Here is an 18,046-nt window from a genome sequence, read left to right as displayed (position 1 = left end):
AAAGGTAGGCTCTCTCTACCGTGCTAGAAAACTACTGACACCCGAAAGTATCCTGTACCTCTATAAGGCCACCATTCGCCCATGTATGGAGTATTGTTGTCACATTTGGGCTGGTGCATCTGCTACTAGTCTCTCGCTCCTAGACAAGGTTAAAAAAAGAGTCGCCAATCTGATAGGCCCTGAACTGTTCTACAAGTATTTTAATGGTGAATGCTCTGACGAGCTGCAGACACTTGTGCCCCCAGGACGTAGACACCCTCGACAAATCCGACAAGCAGCTAAATCCCCCCCCACACAGTAGAGATCCCTAGATGTAAAAGATCTTTCTACTCCAGTAGTTTCTTCCCCAGAACCGCTAGACTCTGGAATTCCATTCCAGGTTCTTGCTTCCCTAACTGTACTGACATGCAGAAGTTCAATGGTAACGTGAACCGACATCTTACTGCCCAAATCCCAACATAGTGCCCCAGTATTTGCTGCCCCTGATAGTAGCCCCCTACACCAAAGTGGGAATGCGACTTGTTTGGGGTGAAAATGTAAAAAAAAAAAAAAAAAAAAAATTACAAAGGGGCGGTTAGAATCTGAAGATCTTTCAGTCGGGGTGCCTGAAATAGCAGGTGAATGTCTGGCATCCAGTAGGATGTCATAGCCCCAGTTAAAAGGAAATGATACGAAAATTAAGAGGGAGAGAGAGAGAGAGAGAGAGAGAGAGAGAGAGAGAGAGATTAGATAGTGGCAATGTTAAAATATACAATAAGAATCATCAATCAATAAAAAGAGACAGATTTTTTAATTAAATGTTATTGACCTTGATAATATATAACGTGGTCGCAGTTTTGATGTCACATCTGGGTCGTTTATTCTGATAATGGTTTAACGTGTCGAGTTCAAAGTGTTAATAGCAATTTGCACAGTGTTAACAAGTCTGCGTTAATCAAATGTGGAAACGAAGCAATTTCGTCTCATTTCCTTTCTTTTCAACTCAATATCAATTCATCATTAATTAATGAGAATTCTAAAATAATTCATAGAAGACCTTCAGCAATAACACGAAAACACCTTTTCATATTTTCTGTAGATTTATGTCACGTTTCCATGGCATCTGCCCCCCCCCCCGTTGTTTTCTCGAAGAACCCTTTTATATAGTGCATTGATTACGTTATTAGATCGACTGTTCGTCTCGCTTCCTAGGACGCAAGTCGACAAACTCGCCAAAATGAACCTCACATCTATGGCGGTCACCTTCTCTCTCGATGTGTCCGCCAACCTAATTTTTTTTTTTTTATCTAAACCTTGTAATCTATTTACTTTTAATGAATGTAAGGTGGTCGATGAGACACCACTGTGGTGATAGGTAGTAATGTAAATTTGTGAGAATTTGATTATTTAAGAGAACAGCTCAACAAGAATTTGTTTACATTGGAATTTTAAACGACCACACTGTAGGCAACTGAGAAGCAGCCCCGAGGTATTGTGTTCCACAAACGGGCAGTTCTCCGAAAAAAAATCTTTTCTCATGGAGTTTTCGCTTAGTTTTAAGTAAAGATAGAGGGAAAATTGTTAGCAGTGGTAATAACTAGACGAGTGTTGTGAATGTTTTGCAGGAGTAAAACCATAGACTGGAGCTCAGTCGAGCAATTGCCATGAAAATAACAATAGAGTAACGATAGACTTGCAACATCTCTTGTGAGAAAGAGGTTGTAAGGAGGAGAAAAGGACATCACTCACTAGATTTCGAAGCTGGGTTTTGTACTGTGCCAACTATTCCACCATTTCAATAACCCCCTCCACCTGCAAACCAACTGTTCCTTGCTATGGTTGAGAGAGTAACAACATAGTCGCGTCAGAGCTACCCAGCCAAAAGGAATCTGATTAAATCCAGTAAGAATTGATATCAGGATCCGTCAACCTCAGGTAAATTCCTTCATTTTTTTTTTTTCTGTCAATTTTTTTATTTTGTTTATGCCGAGGATAGGACATCCTACCGGATGCTAGACATTTACCTGCTGTTTCAGATATTCCAACTGAGAGATCTTTTTAAGATTCCAACCGTTTGTTTAAGTGCGATTGTTGGTATTTCTCTTGCACTTGATTCACTGGGTATATTCGCCAGGCAGCTTTTGAAATTCTTTTTCTATGAGTCCGGTTGCTTCTATGATGACCGGAATGATGGGAATCTAAGGATTCCAGATGCTTTTACGTGTGGCAAGCAAACACATGTAAGGCATAGGACTGCACATCAATGGAGTTCGAGAGAGAACGTTGCTTGTTTTGTGTGAAATTAAAACCATCCTTTCTTTCGATAGATTCACCACATCAAAAAAAAAAAAAAATTCAACTAATCAACATTCGCACTTTATCAATTTATCGGCAATCATCTCGAGCATCTAAACGGTACCTCATATTCATTTCCTTTGCGGAGAAATGAGCCGAGCGTTCGTGGCGAAAGGAGAGTAGCTTGGTTTTAAAGAGTGTTAAAAGTAAGTTACTTCTCTCCCGTCATTACCTCACGTGCTCCAAGTTGAAACAGAGTCAGGAAGATTTTTGTTATCAATACTCTTCGAAGTGTGTATTTGTGCACGCTAGTGTGAATGCATGTGTGTGTATGCATGTGCGTGCGTGCGTGTGCTTACATCTATGTGTTGTGCGTGTGTGTGTGTGTGTGTGTGTGTGCGTGCGCGTATGTATGTATGTGTGCGTATGTATGTATGTATGTGTGTGTGCGCGTGTGTATGTATTTATGTGTGTGTGCGTGTGTATGTATGTATATGTGTATGTGTGAAACGATACGAGCCCTATTTGGGTTTAACCGGCTTCTTATAAAAGTACCGCACAATCACGTTGACACACCGGTTCTCACCAGATCACCGATGTTAAGCAACGTTGAGCCTAGCCAGTATCAGATGGGTGACCATTTGGGAGAGCTAGGCATTGTACGTACCTTCTGGGAACGTTGGGCGTGGAGCCAGCACCCTCACGTCGAAAAAACAAACTCCTCGCTACAAAAGCATCTACAAAGTTGTAGATGACCTATGCCATTCCAGGGGCTCAAGGCTATAGATGGATGGCTTCCTATAAAGGAGGAAGTTCCATGAGAGTATAAAATTCACAAGCGGTTCCCAATCAAATGTATATCTCTGTTAAGGGAGATGATGTTAGGTTTTTGCAACTCTTGCAAGGAGGTGTCGACGTCCTCCTACATAGCACCTGGAATTCCCAAATTGGTCACCCATTTTAATAATGACCAGGCTCAACGTTGCTTAACTTCGGTGATCTGATGGAAACAAGTGTATCAATGTGATTATGCTGTATATTCGAAGTGTTGCCATCAATAGTTCTTTTCTGCATTGATGTCAACGAGTGATCTCAGAATATGATTTGTGAAAAATCAAGAATAGATCCTTGAGGCACAATGGCATTGATACGAGCTTCAAACTTCTGCTCGTCAACAACTACTTTAAGCTATCAGATTGATTTGACAGTTGAGAGGATATTATTTATCAAACAAGTTTGATTAAACAAAATCGATAGCTTTTTTGCTAATCGATTCTTTTATTCAATTTTCAATTTTTCAGGTACTTTTTTTTTTTATAAGAGTTAAAAGATGGAAGCAGCAAATATCTTTATTATGAAGTCATATCGATTTCACTGCAGGGTATTCAATTTAAGTGAAGGAAAAAGTAGAATAAAAGCTGTTGGAATCCATAAATTTACATCTGTCCCATATGTTAAATTATTGCGATACCCACTTTACATATTCCATTTGGCTATTAAATGTTTCTTGGTTTATGTGTATTACGTAAATCAGAAACAAAGCGACCATCTGTCTCGAAGCCATTAAGCACTATCACAAAAGCATTTTATTTTATTTATAACGCAGTTGTCATAAAATAACTGGCATAAATATTTTTTCTTTGCAAAGCAATCAACTGTTTATTTCTCTCGTCTGATGACTGAACATGTTCAATGTATGTTTGTGGATTGTTGAGATGAGGATTGATTAATTGAGTTATTTGGATCACTGTTCTCATCTTGAGTTTGATTAGCACAACGTTTTGGTCGATGTAATCTTTGACCTTCTTCATATGTATCTTGTCGAACGCGGAAATATTTGTTGTGGGCGAAGAGACATCTCTTGTGCGCTAGGAGACATCTCTTGTGCGCTATGAGACATCTCTTGTGCGCTATGAGACATCTCTTGTGCGCGATGAGACATCTCTTGTGCGCGAGGAGACATCTCGTGTGCGCGAGGAGACATCTCGTGTGCGCGAGGAGACATCTCGTGTGCGCGAGGAGACATCTCGTGTGCGCGAGGAGACATCTCTTGTGCGCGAGGAGACATCTCTTGTGCGCGAGGAGATATTTCTGTCAAACCTGGGAACCTTTCTGCCAAACCCGGGAACCTGCACGAAATGTAGAATGGAGCCTTTTATTTAATCCACAGAAGTAGCATGCTCTCATTCTGTTAGACATGATTGGGCAGAAGTACAAAGTAATTGGCAATTGTATTTTTAATGTCAACTGCAAGAACCTGTCGAGTAATGGATAAAATACTTGGTAAAAATCAGTCATAAGTCAGAATCTTCTGGAGATTAAAGGTTCAATCCTCAGTGCAAGCAACACTAAAATACAATTGTGAATCATTTAGGACAAATTCCTGATGAACCGCCCCCTTAAGTGAACACTTCATTAAATCTCCACACTAAAGTACTGTACTTGCAATAACCCTTATCCCTGAGTGGCTTCCGGGCCTTGATAAGTGGTGACCACTGTGTAAAAAAAAAAAAAAAAAGAAGAAAAAAAAAAGGACTTTAACCCAGTTATAACTGATGGAATAAAAAGCATGCTACCCCTATGGATTAAATAATCGGTTCTTTTCGAAATTCCATGCAGATTCCCGAGTTCGACAAAATACTCTTGGAGAAGGTCGGAGATTACATCGACCCAAATAATGGGAGTGTTCAATATGTTTTATAGTATGCACAAGGTTGAATCAAAAGGTTTTTCTAATTTTCTGATGATTTTTAGTAACATTGTTTATTAATTTGGTACAATTTATTGCTCAATCAAAGCTAAATGATTTATTGTCATATATATATATATATATATATATATATATATAAAATGCAGACTAAGATTTCCTCCCATACTGTTGACCGATATAGCTTTTATTTCCCTTTCAACACAGGAAGGTTTGACACATTGTCAGATAGCGGGTAGTGAAAAGCCAGTGCACAAGAGGCGTATTTGCTCTGGCCTACAAAAATGTCTACGCGGTTTCATTGGCATTCCTCACTAGGGGTGCCTCATGCAAGTACGAATAATCTACTCCTTTCCCAAAGTGTGAAAAGGTAAAACCTTGGAGTGTAGACCTTCTAGGATAGCATAGAACAATACCCCATCCCGACAGAAGAAAATGACGTCAACTTCAAAGCGGCTCAAACTGTCTGATTGTCGACTGGTACGACAGCTTTTTCTCAATCTTAATCCAGAAGCCAGATAAGAAATTGTTTCATCAGTTTGATAGGAAAAATATTGATTTGTATTCTAATTAATTTTTTCTTATTTTGTGGCGATTCTGAAGGCCAAGTTACATTTGTGGTCCCATGATGTGGTATATGGTTGCATGTGTGATACTACGACGAGACTATCATACATCTGTGGGACATAGGTTACATCTGTAGTCTTGTGGCGATACATCTGTAGCATCCGCTATATGTGGCCGGAACAAACTTTCGGCGGAGACATTCTAAATGCAATCACCGGTTTCAACATGCACGTGCGTTAAGTACACATAAGCTTACGTCATGATTTGCCTATCTGCACACATGCGATAAAGGGACTACATTGCGCGTAGTGATACAACAAATAATCCGGAATATTCTGGAATATCCACTATATGAGCTTTTGCATGTGTAAATCCGTTTTGCGGGACGTAAAATCACCAACATGACTTCGCGCAAATCATACACCTCAACTCATCACGGAAAGTACCGTATCAAATGAGAATTAATTCTTTTCAACAGTTTCTCTAAAGATTTCCTCAGCTCGACCTTATGGGACGTTAAATTACATAACAGGATTTCCCACGTGTTACGCACCTTATATTCTCCATATGGAAAAAAAATATCATATCTAACGAGATTTATTTTTATTGACAACCCTGTTATCTCAAACTGCTATTTTCGTATGCATTGAACACACACACACACACACACACACACACACACACACACACACACACGCACGCGCGCCACTTAACACGTAGGCAGACATATTTTAATGACTACTTTCTTTTCCCTCCAGAAAATAATCACATGTGTTCCTTCTCAACATGAAAATTATGGCCTCGAGTTTTATGAAAAGGATTAGAGGTGAGAAAGGATGCCATAGAGGCCACAACCAAGAATACATGAAATGAATAACGTTGAAAGTGTGTAGATTCTGACTCCATATAATTAAAGACAGACGAATATTGAAGGTTGAGAACCGATTTTATTTACTACCAATAATTTGTATTAGGAGAGGCAAAATGTTCGTAGGATGGAATGTGATTTAACGAAGGAGATGAATGTTCGTAAAATGTTTGTAGGTATGTATGAATTGACGAGGAATGAATGTTCGTAAAATGTAACTTATCTTTTGGACGATGGAGATGGTGAGCGTAGGCTGGTTATCCTGTTGTCGGTGATGCGTGTCCCGGCTTGTAACTGGAAAGCGAGTGACTTTTTCATCAGCAGCTAGCAGCCCAGCGTCTTCGTCTTCTTTTTCATCCTCTCTTCTTTGGTTTGTATGAATTAGGCATTGTTTAGAATTGAAGGCGTTTGGCCCATAACATGAGGTCGTAGTCGGCTTCAGTTCACTGGTGCCTTATTTCTTTTTCTTCTTCATCTCTTTAGGTCGGGTGGGAGAATCTGTCCGTGCGTTCACTGACGCAGCAGGGCGAATCTCCACTTCCCTTTCCTTTTGGTCCCCTCATTTTATAGTGGCAAACCGGCTCCCAGCGACTGTGATATTTGAGGTGTTTATTTTAGGCGCGGAGCTCTGCCATTGGTCGATAATTATTTTGTGGTTATCTTATTTTTTTCTTCCCAAGCGGAAGCGATGCGTGGAGCCATGTGCAAAAGATGATTTTTTTTATTTTGTCTCTCATGGTGGATGCGTTAACATCCGGTTCGCTGCTAATTCTCATCATGTTCCCACAAAATCCATAATCATAGTCTTTTTGCCCTTTCTTTGAGACACACACTATCAAGGACTGTCTAATGAACATTTGACACAAATACCTTGGCGTAAAGATAATTTGAATTACTTTTTCTTAAACAGGCTAATAAATGTTATTTTAATCCCAGTGCAGCGATCTAGAGTTCTTATTCGAATGTCGTTATTTTTCTGAAGTTGTTCACGCCTTTTAAATCGGTATGGATGTGGATGTGACCCGATAAGACCCTTCTGTAGGTCGGAGATCTCGTAAAATTTTTCTTTAACGGTCCCAGGTATACTCTACAACTTTCGACTTCTAGATATCCTTGCACCTGCAACCATGATCTCTAATATTGACGGATTCCAACTACGAATTAGTGAATGCCGACTCACACCCCACATATCCCATATCTGCTGGCTCCGTCGTGAGTTCTATACATCTGTGAAATATGTGTTACATTTGTGGCGCCGCGACCAAGACTATGTGGCATTTGTGATGACGTGACGAAGATAGAGTTACCATTTTACTTTTTTTTTCAAGTCGATTTTTAGCCTATTAAATTTAATCCGATCAACGGTTTTTCTTTTGTTTACAAGAGCTGGACGAGATAACCCCCCTCTCCTTCTCTTGGTTCCTAGTTCTTTTCCTGCTACTCTAATTTACTAATTTTATAACAATTTTTTTCATTTACACGGGTTTTCAATCATGTTTCAAGCGTTTTCATTGGCCACATTGGTCAATGAGACGATTTCAATTAGAAAAATAAAAATTGGAGGCAAAGAAGACAAACACCTGGCAGTGAAAAATGCATAGAGTGGAGAAAGTTAAAATTATGAACACACTTGGATTTCTTAACATATAGCGCGTATGTGATAATTAGGGCTGGGACAACAGCATATTCTTTTCATTGTTTTGACTCGAGTTTGTATCCGTTGATATCTTATATGCTTTTATGTAGAGTGATGTGGTTCTCGGTTGATTAACTGTCGGATATATACTCGAGAGTCAAATCAATGAAAAGAATATGCTGTTGTCATAGCCCTAGTGATAATAAGAGGAAGGGAGGGAGAAATAAAAACAGACACAGAGACAAGAATTCACGAAATACGACTTTCCGTGCACGATTTTTCTTAACCTAGCCTGTGGTGGAATGGGGACAAAAGTGGTTGGTCGCGTTCAATGCTGCCAAGACTAAACTAGTTTCATTCAACAATTACAAGAAACCCTCTCTACCACCTATAGCAATGGCCAACGACTCTATCTGAGAGTACATCTTTCAAACTCCTTGGCCTAACGTTCACAGGAAACATGAGTTGGAACAATTACATTGAAGGCATTGCCAGGGCCGCTGCAAAAAAGGTAGGCTCTCTGTACCGTTCTAGACAACTACTGACACCCGAAAGTATCCTGTACCTCTATAAGGCCACCATTCGCCCATGTATGGAGTATTGCTGTCACATCTGGGCTGGTGCATCTGCTACTAGTCTCTCGCTTCTTGACAAGGTTCAAAAGAGAGTCGCAAACCTGATAGACCCTGAACTGGCATCTAAGCTTCAGTCTCTCTCCCATCGACGAAATGTTGCATCCCTCTGCCTTTTCTACAAGTATTTTAGTGGTGAATGCTCTGACGAACTGCAATCACTTGTGCCCCCACGACGTGAGCACCCTCGACAAACCCAACAGGCTGCTAAATCCCACCCCCACACTGTAGAGATCCCTAGAGGTAAAAGATCTTTTTACTCCAATAGTTTCTTCCCCAGAACCGCTAGACTCTGGAATTCCATTCCAGGTCCCTGCTTCCCCAACAGTACTGACGTGCAGAAGTTCAAGTGTAACGTGAACCGACATCTTGCTGCCCAAATCCCTACATAGTAGCCCCCTACACCAAAGTGGCAATTTGCCTTGTTTGGGGTGAAAATGTAATAAAAAAAAAATTTAAAAAAAAAAAAAAAAAGCCAACAGAAATGTTACATAAGTTTATGAAAACAAAAACAAAGAAAACACTGTACAAATAATATAGAGAGCGGGGAAGAAGAAGAAGAAGAAGAAGAAGAGAGAGAGAGAGAGAGAGAGAGTGGAGTTTATATATAGTACAAAAGAGCCATATATTCAGTAACAAAAAAAAATACTTGTTTAAAATAGTGAATATGCGAAACAATCTCTTCATACTTTATTTCATTGAATACAAACAAAATTTAATTGGATGACTATTTGTGTAATGCATTCGATCGATTTAAAAATAAAAATAATATATATATATATATATATATATATATATATATATATATATATATATATATATGATGAGAATAATGGAAATAGTATTCCGATAAAATCTATATAATTATAAAACTCAAATGACCTTGTAACGAGTGATGTAACCCACTTTCCGGTTTACGACATCCGGTTGCGTATGCACGCATAAACATTAACCCATAATAACGTAAACAAACAAACACAAATAGCTTCTTTTGCAGATTTTTACTTGTGCACTAAAATATTAACGTTATTATTTTGAAATTATTATTTAACATGGGAAGAGTGGGGCTGTTTTGCAACTATTCTTTATTACAACAATACTGTCGCTATTTTCTTACAACTAAACAACTTTAACCCGTTGACAAACATAAGAATAATTGTAGTAAAGCCAAGGCTACTACTACTCTCTCTATCCGTCCCTTTTCTTTCCTTCCTTCTTTTTTTATTTTACATTTCTAGATACAAAATAGTTGTGTGAGATCGGTGAATTTGTTGACACATTTACTAATCTGTTTCAATATTAGTTTTATTTTATTTATTTAGGTTTTATTTTTTTGCTTCAGGTTTTATTAATTATTTGTTTTTAGATTTTAAGTTTCTATAAATTGGTTGAAGGATTCCAATATCGGTTTTTCATTCTTATATTTGTTATCGGTAGGTTCATGTGCGTTTTTGCTGCTAAATGACTTTTGGCGTTCGATTCGTAGGAAAATCATGTTTAATTTTCGATTTTTTGAGCGATTATTCGGAAAAATAGGTAACTTTACATGAATAGGGAGAATTTTTTTTCATGTTTGAGTGACCCGTCCGTGATTTTTCATTTTAATATACTTTCATAGAAATGTTTCTGTTATGTCAAAACAAAAAAAAAAAAAACTATTTTCTTTACGTCACAAGTGTCACGCTCATGCATGAATTCCGTAGCTAACATACTGACCCAACGGGTCACGAGTAGTCTAGTAGAGAAATAAAAAGGAACAAATCGAGTGATGTGTTCACGTTTTTATTTACATTTAAGCAAAAAAACTCGCAACTTTTGCTTTAAAGTTTGGTATTCCATTTCAACAGAATAAGAAGAACAATGGAAATAGTATTCTGATAAAATAGAGAAATAAAAAGGAACACACCGGAATAGTATTTTTATACTGTGAAGAAGGTAGGCTCTCTCTACCGTGCTAGAAAACTACTGACACCCGAAAGTATCCTGTACCTCCATAAGGCCACCATTCGCCCATGTATGGAGTATTGCTGTCATATTTGGGCTGGTGCATCTGCTACTAGTCTCTCGCCGCTAGACAAGGTTCAAAGGAGAGTCGCCAACCTAATAGGCCCTGAACTGTCATCTAAGCTTCAGCCTCTGTCCCATCAACGAAATGTTGCATTCCTCTGCCTGATCTACAAGTATTTTAATGGTGAATGCTCTGACGAACTGCAATCACTTGTGCCTTCACGACGTAAATACCCTCGACAAACCCGACAGGCAGCTAAATCCCACTCCCACACAGTAGAGATCCCTAGAGGTAAAAGATCTTTCTACTCCAGTAGTTTCTTCCCCAAAACCGCTAGACTCTGGAATTTCATTTCAGGTCCCTGCTTCTAACTGTACTGACATGCAGAAGTTCAAGTGTAATGTGAACCGACATCTTGCTGCCCAAATCCCTACATAGTACTCCAGTAGTTGTTGCCCCTGATAGTAGCCCCCTTCACCAAAGTGGCAATGTGCCTTGTTTGGGGTGAAAATGTAAAAAAAAAAAAAAAAAAAATTATTAAATGTAAATACAGACGTGAACACATAACTGTATTCCTTTTTATTTCTGTGTGGGTGGATGTGTGTGTAATATATATATATATATATATATATATATATATATATATAAAGTAGTAGCGTTCGTGTGTGTGTACAACTCTCCTACAGCCCACACCACTGAACCGATCATGACCAAACCTGGGATGATGATGGTCATGGTTAAAGTCAAGGTAATAGCCTATATATATATACTTTCCTACAGCTCAAACCACTAGACAGATCGTGACCAAACCGGACATATTGGTCTCCGACCTCGGGATGATGCACACTATTTTTCAAGGTGAAGATCATATTTAGTGCGACCCTTCATAAACTCTCCCACCTAGAGATAGTGCACACCAAATTGGGGTTCGTCACCATTTCGGGAGTCGCTATTATGTTGCCGACTAACTTTGTGAATTTGAATCAGATCACCCTCCTCCACCCCCATCCCCTAAACCAATTAAACAAATGCTGACCATTGTGATTCTTTGCAATTGTTTCAATTTTTATGTGGAGCAATATAATTGTCAACTTTGATATAACTTATTTGCTTTAAAGTTCATAGTTGAATTTAAGTAACTTGCTGCAAGAGTGTTTGCAAAGCGGGTACCCGAGCATACAGCAAAGTCCCGCAAAATAATAATAATGATCCTTGGCAACACCAGTTAAGTTTACGTTTTTGCATTTTTGAGATGAGGATTGATTATTTGGTTCTCTCTGACTGCTGTTCTCATCTGGAGTGTTATTTGCACAACGTTTCAGTCGATGTAAACCTTCGACCTTCTTCAGGTGTATCTTGTCAAACTCGGGAACTTGCCAAGTACTTTATCCAGTACGTTAGAATTGTCTGAAAGGATCCGTGACGTAATGAGCAAAGTACTTGGTAAAATTCAGTTGTAAAGTTACATTCTTCTGGAGGTTGAAGGCTTGATCCTCAGTGCGGGCGACACTAAGTCCAACATGAACAAATTCTTGATAAGCCGTCCCCTTAAGTAATCCAATTTACCAAATTTCCACTACTAACAATGACTGACATGTTCCTCTTGACCACTGTACACTCATTAACCCTTATCCTCGAGTGACCTCTAAGTCTTGATAAGTGATGACTGCTCTATTTTGAGTGTCGCTCGCACTGAAGATCAAGCCTTCAACCTCCAGAAGAGTGTAACTTTACAATTGAAGCTTTGAGTTTCATCCCAGTCATAGTTGATGGAATGAGAACATGCTACCCCTGTGGAGTAAGCAAAGAACTCCATTCGAAATTCTGTGCAAATTCTTGAGTTCAACAGAAAGATTCTGTGAGTTGAACAAGATACACCGGAAGAAGGTTGGAGGTTACATTGACCGAAACATTGCGGAAATAACATTAAAGATGAAAACAATAGTTTGAAAAAAACAAACAAATAATACAGATAGTTTAATATCATTCTAAACTATCTGTCACTAACTGGTGTTGCTCAGGAATCTTAATATAAATTATAAACATTCCTTATTTTATAGCTTTGATAAAGAATGAAGAACAAAAAAAAAAGAAAAAAAGACAATTAAGGCCATTTTACGTTTCCTGTGAAAAAAAACAAAAACAAAAAACAAAAACAAAAACAAAAACAAAAAAACAAAAAACAAAAACAAAAAACAAAAAAACAAAAAACAAAAACAAAAAACAAAAACAAAAAATAAACAAAAAATAAACAAAAAATAAACAAAAAAAATAATAAAAAAAAAACAAAAAAAACAAAACAAAACAAAAACAAAAAACAAACAAAAAAAACAAAAAACAAAAACAAAAACAAAAAACAAAAAACAAAAACAAAAAAAACAAAAAAATAAACAAAACAAAAAAAAATACTCAAAAAAACAAAAAACAAGAACAAAAAACAAAAAACAAAAACAAAAAACAAGAACAGAAAAAAAACAAAAACAAAAAAAAACAAAAAACAAAAACAAAAACAAACAAAAAACAAGAACAAAAACAAAAACAAAAAATAAAAACAAAAAAACAAAAACAAAAAAACAAAAAACAAAAACAAAAAACAACAAAAAAAAACAGTGCAAAAGTAATGACAAAATAAAATAGTAATGTAGAAACAGAAGGCTGTCAACAAACATGTGGCATAAAATTGGTCAAAATGATTCAAACCTCTAAGGTTATGTGTGTTTGGTGGAATTTCGATTAGATGTTTACTTGTCTTAGATGTCTTAGATACAAGGTGCCTTCAATAAGTTTCCAGACATTTTTTGTACAGGCATTTAAAATTGTCGTAGACACTTGAAAATTAACTACGTCATTGCTATACATCCTATGAGATGACTGACCAATTTTTATGATTTCAGATTCAAATGAACAGCAGGAATTGGAATACACCCCACTAAAGCCCCATTGTCACTGCCGATAAATTTCAAAAATTGAATCTGGACGTAAGGACAATTTAGAAGAGCGACATGCAATAAAATTGTTTTACACTTGAAAAAAAATGTCACACAAAAGTATGGAATGCTTCAGACTGCTTTTGGACCATCTTATATAAATCATGCATCAGTTTTTGAGTGGCATAAGAGATTCAAGGAAGGCAGGGAGTCTGTGAGGGATGATGAGAGGTGTGGGATGTGTAAGGACGTCAGAACACCAGGGTTGATTGGCCAAGTAAAGGATCATGGATAAGGACAGTTATGTCTCTATAGAGAGAATAAGTGCATTGATGTCAGTGTAGAGACTGTATGCACAATTATTCATGAGGAACTGAGTATGTGAAAGATTTGTGTAAAGTTTTCCCAAAGTTGCTTAGAGAAGATCAGAAAAGATGTTATCATGATAGCAAGATGGGCACCAAGAGAGTTCTCTACCCTCCCTCTAGACCTTACTCCTTGTGACTTTTGGTTATTCCTTAAGCTCAAGAAAAACCTTAGAGGCTGTCACTATGAGACAATTGAGAAGATTAAAGAGGCTGTGTTTACGCAAGAAGACTTCCGTGGGGTCTTCCAGAAGTTGTTGGAACGGTACAAGTGTATTGCAGCCGGGGGAGATAACTTCGAAGGGAACTAGAGTTTTATGTACTAACAAGAAAAGTGTCCATACGAAACAAAAGTCTGGAAACCTTTTGAAGGCACCTCATAGTCATGCTGCGAACACTAACATTTATGATCAACAATAGCAACGATTATATGATGCTTTGAAAGCTTGCAATCTGGTATTTAATCAATCAACCAAAAAACGAGACATCACTTCAATAATGCTGCAGCACCACTGTCAATGTGAATAATCATAAACAGTCATCATCATCATCATCATCATGTGCAGAAGTGCAATTTTTTAACAAAATATAATGTGGTCAATGACAGTGTGCCCAAAATATCAGTACAAACATATCTACAGTATTTTGTTATATCTTAAGATTTATGATATTTCATGGATTTGATAAATTATTTGTGTTATGTAATCTCATAATGATATAGCAACACTTTAACTAAACTTTATATGTATATGTTTTGAGGTTCCAAAATTCATAAATATACTTAAAAACAATGGGCGGAAAATTTTCTAGAAATCTTTAAGCCTATGATCGCATCAGGAGAAATCGATAGTTTAAATGAAAATAATATTGATGAAATAAAGAGCACTGGGGGAAACTGAAGTGTAAGAACCAATTAATATATATATATATATATATATATACTAGCATTTCAGCCCAGCGTTGGCCGGGTGTTTGGAGGTGTATGTTGAACGAAAAAAAAAAAAAAGAAGAAAAGCGGTCAATTTTTTAAATTTGACCCCTATTATGACCCCTTAACATTTGTTTTGGGCTCAAATCAAGTTATTAAGTTAGATCCATCTCCAAGGAACCTATATCTAAAATTTCAAGTGTTTAGAACCAAAATTGTCGGAGGGGTTTGGTAGAGTTCTCAAAGGTCAACTCGTTGAACTTTGACCCCTTAAAAGCCAAATTCCTGGCCGAAAACCTATCACAAAGATTTTCCCAAATCTCAGTACCCTGTACATGAAATTTCGAGTTTGTAGTCTTAAAATTGACAGAGTTATTGCATAGGGAAATGTACACACACACACAGGCACAGACACACCCACACACAGACACGTTCACTTTTATAGATATATAGATAGATAAAACATATATGGAAACAATTTGGCATTTACTATAACCTTTTTATGCAAATATTATGCAAGCATAAATCATGTAGAATATCTGCATGAATATAATTACGCGTAATAGTTAACTAAAGATTATCATCCTATAAGAAAACCGGAAAAACTAAGAGGGAATTAATTAAAATGAATGTTTAAAAGAATATGCAAATTAGCTAGATCTTTTTTAGTGGATGCAATTCCATAACCCATATATAACAAAATTGTATTTTCTTTTTAATATGAATATCGATACACACAAAAGAAAACCGAATTTATGTGTGTGTGTGTATATATATATATATATATTAGCAAAAGTACCCGTCGTAGACTGGGTTCAAAAGCAGCCTACAGAAAATGGACTCTGATTTATTAAAGTATGATAGGTTATGAAAAGGAAGGGTTGTAAAGAGATAGCTATATTAAAGAACCTTGTTAAACTTTGTGACATATTTCTATTCTATGGAGGTCAGGCGCGAACGAACACCCCATAATTTTATTATACCATATTTCTTCAAACTGAAACATAATTATCAAAGTATACTTATGCAGATAGATATAGAAAGTCTTTATCAAAGTTTGTGTCTATTTCAATTCTATGGAGGCCAGGCGCGAACTAAGACCCCACAGTTTTATTATACCATCCCTAGTTAAGTTAAAACATACTTATCAAAGTATTCTTATATACATCTATATCAAAAACACTTGTAAATGTTTTTTTAAAAATTTTTTTATTTCCATACTTTGTGGACCAGGCGCGAACGCAGACCCCACAATTTTAATGAACCATGGTTTGCCAGATCAAACATACCCATTCCTGTGTCTCGTTACATCTTCTATTATTATATGTAATCAGTTTTTTAAAATAGTCAACCATATAGAAGCCTATTCGTGACCAGACACACACACAGAGACATTCAGCTTATATTATTATATATATATATATATATATATATATATATATATATATATATATATATATATATATATATATATATATATATATATGGTGTCCCAAGAGAAGCTGAATTGATCAAATATAAGGTGGGACAAGAGAAACAACAAATCATTGAAAAAAGATTTTAGAGCATCTAGAATGCCGGTTACGAAGTCATCAGGGGTCGTTACACCACCGAGGAGCGGATATTTATCATAGTGGTATCTTTGGTCGAATTCAAATTTCTTTCTTTTTAGCCGTCGCCCTTTTTGAATCTATGTCATTTTGTATCACTGGCACTTCAAGTTAGCGAGTAAATATTTTAATTTCGTAATTAAAAAAATATATATTTCTCTCCTTTTAATTAAGAATCAGCTATTTTGAATAGCAGACAAGCTTTATTTCTGACGCCTGAGGAGGTGCTTTTGGTTTTTTGATCAACCAATTGTTCTGAAACATTAGCTTGTTCAGAGTAGCGACTATGTAACTTAGTTTGTCAGATAATAATGTATGCATTTATCTGAGTAGGAGTTATTTGAATACTAAATAAAGCAACAAATAAATGACTACCGACTCGATATTACACCGACGAAATAGAACTGTTCGACTTCTTAAACCCTTTTAGTGTATTATTTCACTTTCATTCATTCCAGGTGTTACAGATTTTAGCTTCTCTGTATTTCTCTATGTAATCTTGACTCGAAAAAGTCTTAACTAAAATATGAAACGTTGATGATGGTATATATGAATACTAGCACGCCGCTTGGCATTGCACGGTCATAAAATACGTTTAAATATATTTTAATTTATGCACATTACATATTATAGAGCCAATTCTCTATCGATTATTATATTGCACCCAATAAAAAAAATATGACCTGGGTGCCATCAGCTACAATCGAAACCAAGACACATAGCTTTCCAGTATTATTCATTACCATCTGAGCCAAGGCCATATGCATATTAAACATTATAAATAAATTTTGTCGACTTATGCCTTCCAGTTCTAATTTTTATATTTTGACCTCTTAGTAGCTATTTTTACTAGTTAAAAACCAAATCGAATTTATTACACTGGTCTGAATCCCATATATATCAAGTTTCAAGTCTAGACAAAAAAGTGACAGAATAGTTTGGTAGAGACCATTCCGTTCATACAGGCTTAAGAATATATATATATATATATATATATATATGTACACACACACACACACACACACACACACACTGGCAGGCCGCCGGGCATTGCCCGGTCGTAAAATATGCTTAATATGATATTTTGATTAATACAGATTTCGTATTTATTATATTGGACCCAATATATATTAAGGATTTAAAAAAGTTAAAAATTTGTGCGCCATCACCGAGAATCGAAACCAAAACGTTTAGCTTACAATTTATTTTTTCCTTTGACGTCAATATCCGAGCTATCAAGACGTTTGCTGGAAGGCTAAAAATTAAAACATGAACTAATGGCTATTAGGTTACGCATGCATATTCGTAATGCCATCGTTCGACCTTCACCTGGCAAATTTTATTTTTTTTAATTTTTAAATATTTGCACCGATTTTACCGGTTAAAAACCAAATATAAAGTTTGCATGGGTTCGAATACCCTATATATTAAGTTTCATGTTTGTAGACCAAAAACTGACAGGAGTTTGGTAGGCAAAATTTTTTAAACAAAAATATCTATACATACATAAATATATATAGAAAG

The 18,046-nt window shown here is 36.5% G+C and overlaps 1 protein-coding gene across 2 annotated transcripts in view; it reads right to left on the bottom strand.

Moving 5' to 3' along the window:
- Positions 1-18,046, bottom strand: part of LOC145285867 (uncharacterized) — a 510,918-nt gene that overhangs the window by 264,767 nt on the left and 228,105 nt on the right. The window lies entirely within an intron of this gene.

This window comes from Euprymna scolopes, chromosome 10 (assembly GCF_053919585.1).
Source record: "Euprymna scolopes isolate OS-2025 chromosome 10, ASM5391958v1, whole genome shotgun sequence".
NCBI lineage: Eukaryota > Metazoa > Mollusca > Cephalopoda > Sepiida > Sepiolidae > Euprymna > Euprymna scolopes.
The sequence above is the reverse complement of the archived record's forward strand: the minus strand, read 5'-3'. Positions and strand labels throughout refer to the sequence as shown.